This window comes from Carcharodon carcharias, chromosome 18, assembly GCF_017639515.1.
Source record: "Carcharodon carcharias isolate sCarCar2 chromosome 18, sCarCar2.pri, whole genome shotgun sequence".
Classification (NCBI taxonomy): domain Eukaryota; kingdom Metazoa; phylum Chordata; class Chondrichthyes; order Lamniformes; family Lamnidae; genus Carcharodon; species Carcharodon carcharias.
This window is the reverse complement of record NC_054484.1, coordinates 42,978,267-42,998,720: the sequence shown is the minus strand read 5'-3', so window position 1 is coordinate 42,998,720 and position 20,454 is coordinate 42,978,267.

Below are 20,454 nucleotides of genomic sequence, written 5' to 3'. Positions count from 1 at the left end.
TGCAAACCTTTCAGATCTTTCTTCTTTAATGTTTCTCATTTTTGCCACGTCTAAAACTGAATAGGAGTAAGACTTCTGACAGGAGTGGGCCTTGACACCGGGGTTAATTTACTTTGCCCACTTTTGTCTTCAGAAGTCTCCCAGTGGGAGATTGTGAGCAGTGGGAAACCAGGGGATTGAGAAGCCTACAAAGACCAACAGAGAACAACTAAAAAAGAAATAAGGAGGGAGAAGATTAAATATGAGGGTAAACTAGCCAGTAATATAAAAGAAGATTGCAAGAGATTTTTTGATATATAAAGGGTAAGAGAGAGGCAAAAGTGGACATTGGGCCACTGGAAAATGATGCTGGAGAAGTAGTAGTGGGGAACAAAGAAATGGCGGAGAAACTGAATAGGTACTTTGCGTCAGTCTTCACAGTGGAAGACATGAGTGACATCCCCAAAGTTCAAGAGAGTCAGGGGGCAGAGGTGAGTATGTGGCCATTACCAAGGAAAAGGTGCTAGGAAAACTGAAAGGTCTGAAGGTGAATAAATCACCTGGACCAAATGGATTACACCCCAGAGTTCTGAAGGAGATAGCTGAAGAGATAGTGGAGGCATTAATGGCAATCTTTCAGGAATCACTGGAGTCAGGGAGGGTCCCAGAGGACTGGAAAATCGCTAATGTAACCCCCCTGTTTAAGAAGGGAATGAGACAAAAGACAGGAAATTACAGGCCGATTAGCCTGACCTCAGTCATTGGTAGGATTTTAGAGTCCACTATTAAGGATACAATTTCAGAATACTTGGAAGTGCATGGTAAAATCGGGCAAAGTCAGCATGGTTTCATCAAGGGGAGGTCGTGACTGACAAATCTGTTGGAATTCTTTGAGGAGGTAATGAGTAGGTTAGACAAAGGAGAGCCAATGGATGTTATCTACGTGGACTTCCAGAAGGCCTTTGACAAGGTGCCACACAGGAAGCTGCTCAGTAAGATAAGAGCCCAATGTGTTAGAGGCAAGGTACTAGCATGGATAGAAGATTGGCTGTCTGGCAGGAGGCAGAGAGTGGGGATAAGGGGATCCTTCTCAGGATGGTGGCCAGTGGTGTTCTGCAGGGGTCAATGTTGGGACCACAACTTTTCACTTTATACATTAATGAACTAGATGAAGGAACTGAGAGCATCCTGGCTAAGTTTGCAGATGATACAAAGATAGGTGGAGGGACAGGTAGTATTGAGGAGGCAGGGAGGCTGCAGAAGGATTTGGACAGGTTAGGAGAATGGGCAAAGAAGTGGCAGATGGAATACAACGTGGGGAAGTGTGAGGTCATGCACTTTGGTAGGAAGAATAGAGGCATAGATTATTTTCTAAATGGGTAGAGAATTCAGAAATCTGGAGTGCAAAGGGACTTGGGAGTCCTAGTCCAGGATTCTCTTAAGGTTAACTTGCAGGTTGAGTCAGTAGTTAGGAAGGCAAATGCAATGTTGGCATTTATTTCGAGAGGACTAGAATATAATAGCAGGGATGTGCTGCTGAGGCTTTATGAGACTCTGGTCAGACCACATTTAGAATATTGTGAGCAATATCTAGGAAGGATGTGCTGGCCCTGGAGAGGGTCCAGAGGAGGTTCATGAGAATGATCCCAGGAATGAAAGGCTTAACATATGAGGAACGTTTGAGGACTCTGGGTCTATGCTTGAAGGAGTTTAGAAGGATGAGGGGGGATCTGATTGAAACTTACAGAATACTGAAAGGCCTGGATAGAGTGGACGTGGGGAAGATGTTTCCATTAGTAGGAGAGACTAGGACCCAAGGCCACAGCCTCAGAGTAAAGGGAAGACCTTTTAGAACAGAGATGAGGAGAAACTTATTTAGCCAGAGAGTGGTGAATCTATGGAATTCATTGCCACAGTTGACTGTGGAGGCTAAGTCATTGAGTGTATTTAAGACCGAGATAGATAGGTTTTTGATTGGTAAGGGGATCAAAGGTTACGGGGAGAAGGCAGGAGAATGGAGTTGAGAAACTTATCAGCTATGATTGAATGGCGGCGCAGACTCGATAGGCCAAATGGCCTAATTTCTGCTCCTATGTCTTATGGTCTTATCTGTTATTTTTACTACCTTGCTTTTTCTATATCTCAGGATATGAGCATTAACAAGGCCACACATTGAGAATTCTTCACAAACTTTTTCAATCCATGTGTTCAATGTACTCCAACACCGATGTTAGATAGGGAGTTTCAGGGTTTTGACCCAATGACAATGAAGGAATATATGTCCAATCACAGTGATGTGTAACTTGGAGAGGAACATGGAGATGTTCCCATGCACCTGCTATTCTTGTCCTTCCAGGTGGGTGAGTTTGTGTCTAAGAAGCCTTGGTGTATTATTGTAGTGCATCCTGTAGATAGTGTTATGAGCTGTTTAGGGACCATTAACACTTAAAGAGAATTCCAAACATCTTGTTTTAACCAAGATTTCACTTTGTTTTAACAAAACAAACTTTATTGTATATAAAATAATTAAACAAAACAAGCACAATTAACTTCACAATATGCTTTATAACTACTGTATGTATGTTATGCACTCAGGTTTACTTCTTTCTTCCCCCAAGAATGATCTTATATGACACATCAATAAAATTATTTACTTCTGTAGGGACCATCCACATGTATGCCACAGTGCTCTGGAAACTCTCTTTAATTCTCCTCAGCCCTAGCTATTATCAGAAGTAAAACTTTAATTTACCACCTCTTGATTGTGGATGCCTCAAGTCCCTTGTTCTGGTTACTTTTCCAATACTTCGAAGCTAATCCATTTATTGCTTTCTTTGGTACAAGACTCTGTAGGGACCACTGTGGATCCTTCCACTAATTTCAAACTAGGCAATCTTCCGGCTTCTGTTCCCTCACAAAATTCAAACTGAGATTAAGCCTCACCTGTATTCCACATGATCAATGATTAAGTTAGGTTTTTAACTCTGCTTACAGTGCAATCTGTCATTTACTTTGGTTATCTTCTCTCAGTGAGCTCCAAACCATGAGAGGTCCAAATTGCAATTAAATCTCTCAGCAAACACCCAGGTAAATTGAAACCAGAGAATCTTCCTAAACTCTAACCTTTTCCATTATGACGTAACTTGTACTGGGATGTCCTCAAAATAAACTTTAATTATCCCTCATTTACGATTTCTTCCTTGATCTGATGAAGTAAATGGGTTTTTCATCATTTCAGGGTTTACTGAATGCTTTAACCTAATTTAGCTCTACCTCCCCATACAAAAATATCTCTCTGGACTGCCATTACTGCAAGGACTGCAGACATGATGTCTCCAGCACTTTAGTCACATAAGCCCATCTGCTGTTTTATGGCTTTCTCTCTCTTCTATACTGCCTTTATTAAACAAAAATGGGTAACGTTTTGAGCTGCCTTTCAGTCGCTCTGGTAGTCTCTAAATCTCAGTGCTAAAAATCCTGGGGATAGGAACATCGGAAGGAGAACTTGAAACCGTGGACCCTTGTGGAAGGTGTCTGAGAAAAAACATCGTTTGGGAGAAGATTCCAAAGCGGGGTCTTTGAGATTGGAAATTGGAAACCCTCATGTGAAAGACAGAGTTCAGCGAGACTGGTTGGCTTGTGGTGTGACAAACATCTGTGGGAAGTTGGTGAGCGATCCATAGCATCTGTTTGGAGTGGCATCTGTCACTTGGTTTCAGAGTGTGGTGTGTCTGACCACAGGTCACCTATTGATTCACATGGACTGTGTACTTATTGGGAACATTAGAGTATAAGATAGCTTTTGTAATGTGTGTTATTCTTACGAATCTATATATATATATATATATATATATATATATATCTGTAAAGGTATAGTTGTGGGTAAAGGAGTATTGTAATATTGTTCATCTTTTCTTGTTTAATAAATGTTTTATTTTTTTAAAAAGTTCATCAGCTGACTCCTGTGACTCTGTCCAGTAGCTACCCTCCACATTTCTAAACAAAATATAAATATTAGGATCTATCAAGCTGGGTTCCACCCTAGGATCTGACTTGTCCAGTAACAACAACAGCTGGGATCATAACATAATGCATTTATATCATTCTTAAATAAAGAGAACAAAAACTGTACATGGTACTCAAGATGTGGTCTCACCAATGCCCTGAATAGCTGTAGCAAAACATCCCTACTTTTATAAAAGCAAAATACTGTGGATGCTGGAAATCTGAAATAAAAACAGAAAATACTGGAAAAACTCAGCAGATTCCAGCAGCATCTGGAGAAGTCAAATGGACTCGAAACATTAACCATTTCTCTCTTCACAAATGCTGCCAGACTTGCCCATGTTTTTTCTGTTTTTATCCCTTCTGGTATATTCCAGTCCCCTTGCAATAAACAACAACATTCCATTTGCCTTCCTAATCACTTTCTGTGCCTGCATACTAACTTTTCTTTATTCATGTACCAGGACACCCAGATTCTTCTGTACCTCAGAGTTCTGCAATCTCTCTCCATTTAAATAACATGCTTCTTTTTTAGTCTTCTTGCCAAAATGGACAAGTTCACATTTTCCCACATTATAGTCCATCTGCCAAATTGTTGCCTACTCACTTAACCAACCAAGTCCTTTTGCAGTCCTTATGTCCTCTTCACAGCTTAATTTCCTAACTATCTTTGTGTCATCAGCAAATTTAGCAATCATACATTTGGTCCCTTCATCCAAGATATTGATTTAAATTGTAAACTCCACTCCACTCGTCACGTCTTGCCAACCCCAAAAAAGATCCATTTATCCCCACTCTCTGCCTTCTGTTAGCTAACCAACCCTCTATCCATTCTAATATTTTACCCCCTACACCATGAGCTCTTATTTTGCATAGTAATCTTTGATGTGGTACTTTGTCAAATGCCTTCTGGAAATCGAAGTGCAGCACATCCACAGGTTCCCCTTTATCCATGTTGCTTGCTACTTCCTCAAGGAATTCCAATAAACTAGTCAAACATAATTTCCCTTTCACAAAACCATGCTGACTCTGCAATCTCAATTGCATTGAGATTTTCTAAGTGCCTCGCTATAACCTCCTTAATAATAGATTCCAGCAATTTCCCGTCGACAGATGTTAAGTAACTGGTTCTTTCTTCTGAGACTGTGGATAGTTCAAAGTACCACCAGGGTCCTGCATTTCAAAAAAGTCCTCCATCTCAGAAGCTTTGTTTACAAGTGCCTCAGTAGCATAAATTAACTGATGACAACTCCTGTGCTATGATGAGTCTCCAACTTGCACATCTTGCACTCACCACACATGAGCATGCTCTGACATTCCAAGAACTCTGCCCAGGAAGTTTCAGCTGAAATCACTGGCAGGCTATTTCTTGAAGTGGCTTAGCATTCCTCTTATAGTAATATTACTGATGTTTTTTCAACAAGCGCCCAAGTGTTTTCCTCAATTGAATATCTAGGCTTTAGGACATGGAGTCTTCCACCTATGATCTCTAAGCCTCTGTGCAGGATTTGTAGCCATCCTTTCGCTTGCACCAATGTTGCACCAATCTAACAGAGTTAGAAACCCTGATAGACCAGACTCCTTGCTTATTTCAAAGCATCATTTCACGACATTGATAGCATTCTTAGCTTTACCATTTGTAAGGGGTTCTTTTCTCTATTATCTTTAGTAAAAATATTCATCAAAAACGTGCGTAAGGATGAACTGTGGTTTATGAATTGTCACTTTGTCTTTGAGTAATTGCAACAACAATTCTTGAGACTCTTCCCCAAAACCATCCTAAATTCTTTTGTGTTAAGTCTTTGTACAATTTTGTTATGTCTGACAAGTGTGGTAGAAACTTACTTAGATATGGAGCAAAAATAAGCAATCTCTGGATCTCTGCTACATCAGTCGCTATTGGTATTTAACTTTGCTGGATCCACAGAAAATCCTTGGTGTCCATTTGCACACAAAGTTTCACCTGTCAATGTTTAATGCCATACCTCAATTGTTACATCAATGTAGGTTGGCTCCTAGATTTTAATCATAATTTCAAATGGCTACTTCAAGCATTTCTCTAAAACAGCTGCCACTAATTGCAATGACTCCTAGCCTTTGCAGTCCTTCCATCGGCTCATGAATCTTTAGTTGGAAAGCTTCTGCTGCTGTGCCAATCCTGAATGGTGTACACTTCTAGTGGTTTTGTCCAAAGAAGTGTGTGGAATAGTGCAAATTATGATGACTATTCATTGAGACTCATGTCTCAATACAGTCCATATCCAAATGCAGCAAGATCTAGACAATATCCAGGTTTGGGATGGCAAGTGGCATGTAACATTTGCGCCACAAAAGCGGCAGGCAATGACCATCTCCAACAGGAGAGAACTTAACCATTGCCCCTTGACATTCAATGGCATTACCATCACTGAATCCCACATGATCATCCTAGGGGTTACCATTGACCAGAAAATGAACTGGACTAGACATATAAATACTGTGGCTACAAGAGTAGGTCAGAGGCTAGGAATCCTGTGGAGAGTAACTCACCTCCTGACTCCCTAAAGCCTGTCCACCATCTATAAGGCACAAGTCAGGGCTGTGATGGAAAACTCTCCGCTTGCCTGGATGAATGCAGCTCCAATAACACTCAAGAATCTTGACACTATCCTAGACAAAGCAACCCGCTTGATTGGCACCCCTTCCACAAACATTCACTCACTCCGCCACAGACACACAGTGGCAGCAGTGTGCACCATCTGCAAGTTGCACTGTAGGAACTCACCAAGCCTCCTTAGACAGCACCTTCCAAACACAAGACCACTAGCACCTAAAAGAACAAGGACAGCAGATGCATGGGAACACCACCTTATGGCATAGGAAGGTACCCTCCAAGCAATTCACAGCCTGAGTTGGAAATATATCACCATTCTTTCACTGTCACAGGTCAAATTCCTGGAACTTCCTCCCTAACAGCACTTAGAGTGTAACTACACCACATGGACTGCAGCAGTTCAAGAAGATAGCTCACCACCACCTTTTCAAGGGAAACTAGTGATGGGCAATAAATGCTGGCCTAGCCAATGACACCCACATCCCATTAATGTATAAAAGAAAATTGTGCCAAAACTCATTTTGAATATCAAGAATTGTGTAGACTTTAGCACTGTGTAGTCATGTAGACATGACTTGAATCACTGGCAGTGGATAATGCTTATGCTTGACAGTCTTGTTTAAATCTTTAAAATCTAAGCAAATGCATAGTGTGCCATCCTTCTTAGGAAGACTACCATGAGATTGGCACTGTTATAGGAGCAATGATGTCCTGTCTGATCAGAACATCCTGGGTTTCCTTCAACCTACCCCTCAAAGCCACTGGTACATGATGTGGGATATGTTGTGCCAGATCTATGGCCTTGTCATGCCTGTTCACCCTTAACCTGATCAAACACCATCGCTGAATACCTGAAGATGTTTCAGTTTTAAATTTCTATTGGTTAGTAGCTGTAATCATTGATTGCAGCCACCTCAGTAGATAGAATACCACCAATTTCATCATTTTTTTACTTTTTTCTTTTATGGGATATGGGCATCGCTGGCAAGGCCAGCATTTGTTGCCCATCCCTAATTGTCCTTGAACTAAGTGGCTTGCTAGGCCATTTCAGATGGCAGTTAAAAGTCAACCACATTGCTGTGGGTCTGGAGTCAAACGTAGGCCAGACTAAGTAAGGATGACAGATTTCCCTTCCCTAAAGGGTATTAATGAAGCAGATGAGTTTTTCCTCTATTACTGAGATTAGCTTTATAGTTGAATTCAAATTCCACCAGCTATCATAGTGGGATTTGAAACCACGTACCCAGAGCTTTAGCCTGGGTTTCTGGATTACTAAGTCTAGTGACATTATCACTATACCACAATCTCATTGTACTGCTTAGGCAGGCCTTCCTACCCAGCAGAGGTCATTTGGTTGTGGTTTTGACTGGCTTACACTTAGTCACATTATTGGACCAGAATTCATACTCCTTCTCTAATTCTTCCTCCATAAGTTATAATCACCGACTTAAGTAGTTTCGCCTTTGCTAACTTAAAATCGCTTTTGTTTTTAATATAGGTGAAGTGAAATTATTGTGGAATCATTGTGCACCCATGTCAGTTTGAAATCTTAGGTTGTTGTCAGACTCCAACTTAAGTATAACACACTGTCATCTGAATCAATAGCATTGAAAACAAAGATTTCTTTTGTCCTTGATTCTTCATCAATTGTATGGTTGAACTCACACCCTCTGGCTGGTTTTGGCAGTGCCATATGATACTGCTCATACATTTCACCATCAGCCTACATTCTCTGTTGACTTTAGATCTCTGAAAAGGAACATTTTTGCACAGTTGGCAGCACTGAGCAAAGCGCACCAGTACCAATGCTATCTTGCCGCACTCAAATCTGTCTATGTGGTGTAGACTTTATGTGCTTCCACTTTGATTACTGCAAGAAGCATCAACACCTGCATTTGTTCCATTCCCAGTGAAGCTCCATTGTCAAATAGCAGTGTTTTCACATGCATGTGAATATCATACATTGCCCTGCAACATTCAGGTTGTGGATATCAAGAAGTGTTGATAGAGCTTCTGATGCATCTGTTGTATATGCTTCTGAATTTGCTTATTACTCATTATAATTAGTGAAAGTTGTTCCATTACCACTGCAGCAACGATGTATCAATATCTTTTTAAGATAGTAAGTGTAGGTATGATTTGTTATAAAGAGCACCTACATTTTATTTAGGTTTATAAAATAACATGCATTAAATGACAAGTAAATTCATAGTACTTTCCAGAAGATAATGTTTTGCTGCAGGCTAGAATTAATAGTCCCATGGAAAAATGTGGGTTGATTAGGAAGAGCCAGCAGGGATTTCCTAAAGGGAAAAATTGTGTTTAACTAACTTGCTGGAGCTTTTTGAAGAGGTAGCAGAGAGGATTGATGAGGGTAATGTTGTTGATGTGGTGTACATGGACTTCCAAAAGGCATCTGATACAGTGCCGCACAACAGACTTGTGAAAAAAGTTATAGCTCATGGAATAAAAGGGACTGTAGCAACGTGGATATAAAATTGGCTAAGTACTAGGAAACAACGAGTAATGATTAATGGATATTTTTTGGGCTGGTGGAAGGTTTGTAGTGAAGCTTCCCAGGGGTTGATATTGGGACCCGTGCTTTTCCTGATATATATTAATGATCTAGACCTTGGTGTGCAGGAGATAATTTTAAAGTCTGCAGATGATACAAAACTTGGAAGCATTGTAAACTGTGAGGAGGACAGTGTAGAACTTCATAAGGACATATTGGTGGAGTGAACAGATAGGTGGTAGATGAATTTCAAAGAAGAGAAAAATGCAGCAGTTAAGGCAGCTCACTGCCACCTTCTCAAGGGCAATCAGGGATGAGCAATAAGTGCTGGCCTAGTCAGCAACTCTCACATCCCATGAATGAATTTTTTAAAAAGTGTGAGGTGATTCATTTAGGTAGGAAGAACATGGAGAGACAATTTAAAATAAGGGGTACAACTCAAAAGGATGTGCAGGAGCAGAGGGACCTGGGAGTATATGTACATAATTCATTAAAGGTGGCAGGACAGGTGGATAAAGCAGTTAATAAAGCACGCGGTATCTGGGCTTTATTAATAGGGCCATAGAGTACATGAGCAAGGAGGTTATGCTGAACTTGAATAGGACACTAGTTAGACCTCAGCTGGAGTATTGTGTTCAGTTCTGGGCGCCACATTATAGGAAGGATGTGAATGTATTGGAGAGAGTGCAGAAGAGGTTCATAAAAATGGTTCCAGAATGAGAAACTTCAATTATGAAGATACAGATTGGAGAATTGGGACTGTTCTCCTTGGAGAAGAAGAAGGCTAAGAAGAGATTTGATAGAGGTGTTCAAAGTCATGAGGGCACTGGATAGAGTAGATAGGGAGAAACAGTTCCTACTCAAAGGATCGAGAATGAGAGGGCACAGATTTAGAAGTGATTTGCAAAAGAAGCAAATGCAACTTGAGAAAAAAACCGTTTTCACACAGCGCGTGGTTCGGTCTGGAACGCACTGCCTGGAAGCATGGTGGAGGCAGGTTCAATTGAGGCATTCAGGAGAGCATTTGATGATTATTTAAATAGAAACAATGTACAGCGTGGTAATCAGAGGTGCAATACACCTTTAGGAGAATGTAAGCAGATTGACCATTTTATTGTATTACCCAATTGCTATGTAGCATGGGCTACATTGTTAAGCAATAGTTTAGAATGGGTTTTGGTTTGAGAAGCACACGTGTTAGTGCTCCATCACCTAGGTGAATAAACAGCATATGCTTCATTTTACAATGGTTTCTTCGTCTACATCATCTTGATTACCAACTCACTTAGCATTAGTTAGGCATGCAACTGTGTTCGCTGAACAAGCAACCCGATAGAAAGAATATAACTGGTGATGAGGCAAAACGTGACCAGTCAATGACACCAAGGAAAGTTGCAGGAATTAAACAGAAGTAAATCAGTCGTACCTTGCAGGTGATTGTAAGTACAACCTTCATCATAGTCGTCAGAGTTATCTCCCTCCAGTATGCCACAGTTTGGCCATATCAAACTGTTTGATCAGACCAATGATGACTGGTCACATTATATTGAACGCTTTTTGGCCAACGACATATCGGGGAAGAAAAGGCGAGCGATCCTCTTATCGACGTGTGGCAGTAAAACATAGGGCCTAATTCGTAGTCTAACGGCACCCAATGTCCCAGATTCCAAGAGCTTTGATGAGTTGGTAAACCTTGTGGAAAACCACTTTCAGCTGAAACCCTCGGTAACAATGCAGCATTTTAAATTTAATTCAAGGTATTGCGCCCCTAGAGAGACAGTCACTTGCTTTAAAACAGCCTTAAAACAATTGACAGTGCATTGAGAGTTCAGGACGTCTATGAACGACATGTTAAAAGACCGATTAGTTTGTGGGATTAATGAAGACACCATTCAAAAAAGGTTGTTGTCAGAAACAAATTTAGACTTCAGCAAGGTGCTGGAGTTGGCACTCACACTGGAGAGTGCAGTCAAGGATTCAGAAGCAATCAAGGGAGCACAAAATGGTACCGTCTTTCACATTGGGAGGGAAGCACCAGTTAGAAATGGCGCGAAAACGCAGGGCTCTGAGGAAAGGCAGGAAACAGCCACCATTAACAGACCAGCAAAAAGCAATAGTGTAACAGGGAAAACTTGCAATGACATAAATGGAACCAGACAGCCTAAAACGAATGACAATTTAAAAGAATTGAATGTTTCTTCTGCCGTTGTAATGGACACATTATGAGATATTGTAAAGACAGACTAAGACAAAACTTTAAGCAAAAAGGTAGAAATCGTGAAATCAACATAAGAGAGGAACTAGAAGAAACAGTCAGATATTTACTCACTATACAACTTAAAAATGGGTAAAACAAAGCCAATCTATGTGACAGTGAAAGGCAATGAGAAACCCATCTGAATGGGATACAGGGGCATTCATAACAGTTACAGGGGAACATATGTTCAAATACCTAAATGGAGAAGACCATCCATTAAAATCTTGAAAATTCATAAGTTAGATTAAAGAGGTATACTGGTGAAAACATATGAGTAAGAGGTATATGCAAGGTTCCAGGACAGTATGGAAATCAGTCTTAATCTACCCCTAACAGTGGTAGCAGGGGAGGGTCCAAGCCTACTTGGTCGGAATTGGCTTAAGGAAATAAAGTATAAAGTCGGAGTGGACTGAGACTTTTCAACTCAGAATGAAAGATTTACAACAATTATTACAGAAATTTGCTTCCGTTTTCAGGGAGGAGCTTGGGAAGTTTCAAGGGCTGCAAGCTAAAATCCACGTGGATCCTGAGGCAGCCCCCAGATTCACAAAGTTGAGGCCAGTTCCCTTTGCATTGCGAGAGAAAGTTGATATTGAATTAGACAGGCTGGAAAGCTTGGAAGTCTTACAACCTGTACAATTTTCTGAATGGGAAGCAGCCATAGCTCCAGTACTAAAGCCTGACCAGAGCGTGCAAATATATGGGGACTACAAGTTGACCATTAACAAAGTGGCCAGACTGGACAGGCATCCTATACCGAAAATTGCTGAATTGTACTTCAAGCTGGCAGGGGGAACCACACCAATAAAGCTCGACATGAGTCATGTTTACCAGCAAGTCAAACTAGAAAAGGCCTCTCAGGACTTTGTGACTATCAACACACAGAGTGTTATACCAATACACCTGGTTACCCTTCAGAGTCTCATCAGCATGTGCTATTTTACAATGGACTATGGAAAATTTACCTCAAGGGCTGCCCCATGTTGTGGGTTATCTCGATGGTGTCCTAGTGACAGGCCTAACTGATGAGGAACACCTGGCTAACCTGGAAGAGGTGTTGAAGCATTTCTCACAAGCGGGAGTACGTTTGAAAAGGGAAAAATGTATCTTCCAAGCAAAAGAAGTGGTTTACCTGGGTCATACGGTTGGCTCGCAGAGCCTTCAACCAGTAGAAGAAAAGATGAGAGCTATTAGTGAGGCACCAGCAACGAAAAACGTCATAGAGCTCAAGTCATTCTTGGGAATGATTAACTACTATGGCTGTTTTCTCCCAAATTTGTCAACAGTACTGGCTCCATTATACGGTTTCCTCAAAAAATACCACAGGTGGTCTTGCAAGCTCCACACAAGAGGCTTTGATGATAGTAAAGCAGTTGCTACATTCATCGGCCCTGTTGTTACAGTTTGACCCAAAGAATTAATTTTGACTTGTGATGCATGCCCGTATGGAGTGGGGGCAGTACTCTCCTACCGGATGGCAAATGGCTCTGAACGGCCCATTGGTTACATCTCAAGAACCCTCAATATTGCAGAGCGACGATATTCACAAATCAAGAAAGAAGGCTTATTCATTATATTGTATTTGACATTAGGAAATTCCACCAATACATCCATGGTCACCACTTTACCATTGTATCTGATCACTTGTTTGGCAAAGACAAGGCAATACCCCCAATTGCCTCTGCATGCATCCAAAGGTGGGCACTGATTCTGGCTCCTTACGAATGTACTTTTATCCATCCGCCAGGAAGCCAGATTGCAAACGCCGATGCTCTGAGACGATTACCTCTGAAAGACAGCAACGTGAACGTCCCAATTCCTCAAGAACTTGTCTAGTTATTAAACTTTCTAGATTCATCACCAGTACATGCCAAACAAATAAGAGAGTGGACAGACCACGATCCAGTATTGTCTCACATAAGGGAACAAGTTTTGCAGGGATGATCTAACGAGACAAAGTCTGATAAAATAAAGCCCTATTTTAATAGGAGATACAAGCTCACTTGCCAGGATGGCATCTTGTTGCAGGGAGCAAGGGTCATTGTGCCTCTGAGAGGAAGAAAACCATTATTGACCAAAATGCTTGGTGCTCACCCCAGCATCTCTAGAATGAAATTGCAGGCGTGCAGCTACTCATGGTGGCCAGGGATGGATATAGAAATCAAAAACTTAGTCAAAAGCAGCATTCAGTGCCAACAGGTACAGAAATTGCCCCCTTCGGCTCCATTGCATCCCTGGGAATGGCCAGGGGCCCTGGGTCTGCCTCTGTGTTGACTATGTGGGGCCATTTTTGGGTGTCTTCTTTGATGTTCTTCTTGATCATCGACGTTCACTTGAAGTGGATGGATGTATACAAAGTAAGATCACCCACATCTGCCACCACCATAGACAGGTTTTGTCAGAGTTTTGCAATACACGGGTTACTGGAAATGATAGTGTTGGATAATGGAATGGCGTTTACCAGCAAGGAATTCCAAAGATTTACAAGTCTCAATGGCATAACACATGTTAAAATCTCGTCATACCCCACCCTGCATCCAATGGGTTGGGTGAGAGGACATCCAGACCTTCAAGTCTGGAATAAAAAAACTGGATGGAGTCTGTATTGTAACTAGATTATCATGCTTCCTATTCAACTATAGGATTATACCACACACGACCACCGGTATTGTCCCCACAGAGTTATTGATGAAGAGATGTCTCTAGGCATGTTGCAGTCTGATAAGGCCAAATTTATGGGGGAGGGTAGAAAGGAGTCAGGAGGCCCAGAAAAATGGACACGATTACCACAGTCTTGAAAGAAGCTTCGCTGTTGGAGACAGTTTTAACAAAGAACTTTGGAGCTGGGCCCAAATGGCTAACAGGTGAAGTTGATGCAGTGGCACGACCTCTTTCCTATCACATATCCGTTGTATGTCAGATAATCAGAAGGCAAGTGTTTTCCTTTTCCTGAGGTGATCTACATCTACAAGAAAGGATGCACCAAGCATTTACGTTTGAGTCGGTGCCATTGAAGGAAGCTTAGCAAGTTTCTGCACTGCATTGTGTAGATGATGCACACTGCTGTCACTGTTCATACATGGTGGAAGGAGTAAATGGGGTGCCGATCAAGTAGCCTGCTTTGTTCTGGATGGTGTCAAGCTTCTTGAGTGCTGCTGGAACAGCACTCATCTGGGCTAGTAAAGGGTATTCCACCACACTCCTGACTCGTGCCTTTTTTGCGGTGGTGGACAGGCTTTGGGGAGTCTGAAGTGGAGTTGTTCACTGCAGAATCCCCAGCCTCTGAACTGCTCTTGTAGCCATAGTATTTATATAGCTTGTCCAGTTAAGTTCCTGGTCAATGGTAACTCCAGGCTGATGGTGGGCAATTCAACTATGGTAATGCCATTAAATGTCAAGAGGTAGTGGTAAGATTCTCTCTTGTTGGAGGTAGTCATTGCCTAGCACTTATGTGGTGCAAATGTTACTTGGTCACTTATCAGCTCAAGCCTGAATATTGTCCAGGTCTTTTTGCGTGCTTCAGTATCTGAGGAGTTGTAAATGGTGCTGAACATTGCACAATTAGCAGACATCCCCACTTCTGACCTTGTGGTGGAGAGGTGGTCATGATGAAGCATTGATGAAGTTAGGTCCAGGACATTAGCCTGAGGAACTCCTGCATTGATATCTTGGGACAGAGATGAGAGGCCCTCAACAGCCACAACCATCTTCCTTTATGTTAGATAAGATTCCAACCAGTGGAGTGTTTTCCCTGATTCCCATTGATGTCAATTTTGTCCAAGAACTTTGATGTCACATTTGGTCAAATGCTGCCTTGATGTCCTGGGCAGTGACTCTCACCTCACTTCTGGAATTCAGCTCTTTTGCCCATTTTTGGACCAATTTTATAATGAGGTTGGAAGTCAAGTGGCCCAGGCAGGATGCAAACTGAGCATTGATGAGCAGTCCATTACTGAGAAGTGTTACTCAATTGGTCAACAGCATTTGCCACACTCCGTTCTCTTAGGTCCAATCCTGACTTTGTTATCAAACCTGCCAACAATGGTGGTGCTGTATTTGTCTGGCATACTGACCTCTACCTCACAGAGGCTGAGCGCCAACTCTCAAACACTTCCTCCTACTTCTCCCTGGACATTGACCAAACCACTGAACATCAAGCCGTTGTTTCCAAGACTGTCACTGACCTCACCTCCTCTGGAGATCTTCCATCCACAGCTTCCAACCTCAGTCTCCCAACCCCGGACAGCCTGCTTCTACCTCCTCCCCAAAATCCACAAACAGGATTGTCCCGGTAGACTGATTGTGTCAGCCTATTCCTACTCCATGGAACTAATTTCTGCCTATCTTGACTCTGCTCTCTCTCCCCTCGTCCAGTCTCTTTCCACCTATATCCGCGATTCTACTGATGCCCTATGTCATATCAACAATTGCCAGCTCCCCGGCCCTAATCGCCTCCTCTTCACCATGGACGTCCAATCCCTCTGCACCTCCATCCCCCACCAGAATGGTCTGAGGGCTCTCCCCTCCTTCCTTGAACAGAGGCTCGAACAATCCCCATCCACCACCACTCTCCTCCATCTGGCTGAACCTGTTCTCTCACTGAACAATTGTACCTCTTTCAATTTGGTCTACTGCATTCACTGCTCCCAATGCAGTCTCCTCTACATTGCAGAGACCAAACACAGATTGGGTGACCATTTTGCAGAACACCTTCGGCCTGTCCGCAAGCATGACCCAGACCTTCCTGTCACTTGCCATTTCAACATGCCATCCTGCTCTCATACCCTACATATCTGTCCTTGGCCTGCTTCAATGTTCCAGTGAAGCCCAACGCAAACTGGAGGAACAGCACCTCATCTTCCAATTAGGCACTTTACAGCCTTCTGGACTTAACATTGAGATCAACAACTTCAGACCATGAACTCCCTCCTCTACCCTCACCCCTTTTTTCAATATTCATTTCTATTTTTTAATTTTTTTTATCCACTTAGTTTTATTTATTTTCATTTTTATTCATTTATTCATTGTTTTATCCCCACGTTTTTGATCTTTTTTCCCCACCCCACCTCCACAAGGGTCATCAGTCACTTGTTCATATTGTACTTTTCAAAGTGATTACCCTTGTCCTGCTATTATCACATTCTGCTTTCTTACCTTAATGCCACTACCGGCATCTCATATAGCTCTTACCACTACCATTAACACCCCCTTTGTCCATGAAATCTTTGTCAATCTCTCCTTTGCCCCCACCTATCACTGGCCACCACCGCCCCACCGCCCCACTCCCCGACCCCCCACCCCACCCCCTTAAACAGCATAAATTTCATCACATTTTTACTTCTCTTTAGCGCTGAAGAATCATATAGGCTCGAAATGATAACTCTATTTTTCTCTCCACAGATGCTGTTAGACCTGCTCAGTTTTTCCAGCATTTTCTGTTTTTGTTTCAGATTTTCAGCATCCACAGTATTTTGCTTTTATCTTAGCATTTTCCATTAATTTACTTATCGAGAGTAGATGGATGGGGTGGTAATTGGGCAGACTGAGTTTGTCAGGTTGATCCCAGTGTTGTAGCTATGGTGAAACAACTTGGCTAAGAATGAGGCTGTTTCTGAAGCACAAGTCTTCAGTACAACAGCCAGGATGTTATAGGAGCCCAGAACCTTTACCACGTCCATTGAGCTTAACAGTTTCTTGATATCACGTGGACTGAACAGAATTGGCTGAAGACTGGCCCCCATGATGCTGAGGACCTCCGTGGGAGGCAAAATTGGATCAATTACTTGGCAATGCTGGCAAGATAGGCTCATCAAAAAGAAATAGCCATTGGTTTTGTGGGCCTTGCTTTGAGCAGTACATTAATGTTTGGTGAGGTTTCTGATCCAGTGAAATGCTGCACCTGTGGACTGACACTAGATTGTATAACCTTTTATTGTAACATTCAAGTGCAAAGAGTGTAACCACTTTTTAATCCATCCTATACACAAGGTAGAAGAATCTCTGTTTATGATCATGACATATCTATTCCAATCTCCAGTAAATTGTTAATTGAAATTTTGATATTTTAATCAAAACTGTAAATATGCATAACAAGATGAATTATAATGGTATACAGCTATCATAATGTGCAAACTGAAGTATGTTCAAAACATAGCAAGCACAGCCAGATCAGCCAGCCACTGGTATAATGTTACGCAGATTATAAGAATAGACCACTTAATATAACGCAAACACCACTGTTTTTTTTTTGTTCAATTAACCCATGACATTACAGCTGGTCACAGAAGAATCTAAGGGTGCAAAAACAAACAAGAATGATCTCAAGCCTAAAAGGGATAAATTAGAGAAGTTACAAGTGGAAGTGTTGAGAAATGTTAATTAAGGACCATCAGTAAAATAAAACCAGAGTATTATTTTAAGGTCAATGAATCCTCTGGAACAAAGCATAAAGCAATTGTAATGAGTATGTGCACAATGCTCACTTGACTCTGTTTAAGAATGAACCAATAGTAAAAGAAAGAAAAAGAGTTTTTATTTATCTTACTTTTTCTGCAACAGTATCAATAAAGGGCATTTTCAAGACATGCTCTGTCCAAACCAATTAAAAAACCTGAAGAGGAGCCAGAGAGTAAGGAAGATCAGGGCTTGAAGTTGATAAAAAATCCATATGCAAATCCCTGATTTAGAAAATTCTGAATAATGAAAACACATCAAAATATTGGAAGCAATCAGAAAAGCAAAAGGCCTCAACTACAGTGGACACTGTACTGTCTATAATGGCACAATTATTAGTCTTAAAAATACCTCATATTAAGGACTTAGAATGCTTAGGCAGCTGCTATCTGTGCTCACAGCTGCTGCCTGCACTGACAGCTGCTACTGTCACAAAACAGGACTAAAAGCAAAATAACTTAGCAAAGAAGTGAAATTATATACCATGTGCTGTGACAACACGGTCACAATCAAATCCAGGAGTTCAGCTGTCTTTGTAAATTAAGAAACTCTTGGATTATAATACTGCTTTCTAACAGGCCTCTGTTGTGTTTCAGAATTCCAACTATTTGGCTTAGGGAGAGTTTCGGTTTTAGTTATATTATGGTTTTAACATGAAGATGGACTCTATTTTAATCATTAATTTCCAAAGGAGCAAAGTTTTTTTCACTGTCAAGCTAAGAAAAAGACCAATGCAGTTGCAGAAACAGAATGAAACATATCTACAAGCTTTCCAAAAACCAAATCAGTTTGAGACAGGAGGAATCATTAGCACATTCCAACACCCCTAGAAACATCTTTACATGATGGGTGAAATGTGCTGGAGTGTATCAGGGTTCATTGCCAGGGAAAGTCCTCATCTAGAAGGGCAGTAGCTGGTTTGAATGTCAGCTGAACTGTAATCTCTGGGTATGCTGAGCTGTGGGTCATGGGTAAAGTCTTTGCCTTCCTCTCCAGTGGAAAAGAAACAGAATATTTAGCGCAAACCCAAAATTTACACCACTATTATATAGTCACCTTTTTGTTGTTTTCTGGTTGAAACAATATAGATGCATTTAAGAGGCAAAGTAAGCAAATGACAGAATATGATGATGGAGTTAGTTGAGGAATGATGGGATGAAGTGCAGTGGATCATAAACACCAGCATTGACTGGTTGGGCCAAATCTCAGAATCATAGTGCAGAAGAGGCCCTTTGGCCCATCGAGTCTGCACCGAAATGTGAGAAACACCTGACCTACCTACCTAATCCCATTTACCAGCACTTGGCCCATAGCCTTGAATGTTATGTCATGCCAAGTGCTCATCCAGGTACTTTTTAAAGGATGTGAGGCAACCCGCCTCCACCACCCTCCCAGGTAGTGCATTCCAGACCGTCACCACCCTCTGGGTAAAAAGGTTTTTCCTCATATCCCCCCTAAACCTCCTGCCCCTCACCTTGAACTTATGCCCCCTTGTGACTGACCCTTCAACTAAGGGGAACAGCTACTCCCTATCCACACCCCTCATAATCTTGTACACCTCGATCAGATCGCCCCCTCAGTCTTCTCTGCTCCAAACCCAAGTCTATTGAACCTCTCTTCATGACTTAAATGTTTCATCCCAGGCAACATCCTGGTGAATCTCCTCTGCACCCCCTCCAGTGCAATCACATGCAACAAGGGGAGGACGGTTTTAGTGTCTGTGGACCCTGAAGCAGGTGGTACTCCTGGGGAGAAGAGGGACGCGAAGGCCCAGCTGACATTATTGGGGTGGCCTCATTTCCTTAAATTTTCTAGGTGATCTGCCCTAACCTAACCAAATCTATTTCCTAGCTGGCAGGTAGAAGTAGGGATGTGCTATAAGGTCTTTCCTTATATTTGGTAGGGAAAAAAAAACTTTGAGGGATATTTTTCTTGAAGGTTGAAGTGCCTCATAAGGTACAGCAAAGAAATATTCCACTCAGTCTCCAGGTTTAATGTAACAAAGGAAAGCTGACGGGACGAGTTATCTACAAGTTGTAAGAGAAAGACCACCTTCTATTGTATATAAATAGCTGTTGACCATGTGACTGAAACTGGTTCTCTGATTCTGAAATCCTTTTATCTCAAAACTCAGAAGATACCTGGGGGTAGTTTGTAGAATAGCACTGACAAGAACACAGCTGCAGAGAAAGGGTGTGCCACCTTTGCCTTTTAAGAACTGAGAGGCTGAAGAGTCACTCAAAAAGCCTCCCTGTCTGATTCCAAAGCTCTAAGTTCACCTGTAGTGGAATCCAGGCTGAGGTGCTGTTCTGCTTTCAGCTGATTTCTCAGTGGAGTTGATATCCATGGATGTAGTGGATGGCCCTGTTGTGCTGGAAAATAGTAAATGTTTTACCTTCAAATGATGTTGGCTTCATGGAGTGATAAAAGTCAGGGGTAAGAGCCATCATATATAATGATGTTTCAGTGATCAAATAACTTTGAACATCAGCTGAGGCACTAGTTAGAAAATTGAATGTTCTTGAGCCAAAAATATTAAGCCTGGTGCCTAATTTTCGAGATTAAATATGGTCTGTGCTCATATGGAAGTTTCCAGAACTGCATTTATTGAATAATGGACACTGATGAGCTGTTAAGATGGCTGCCAAGGGG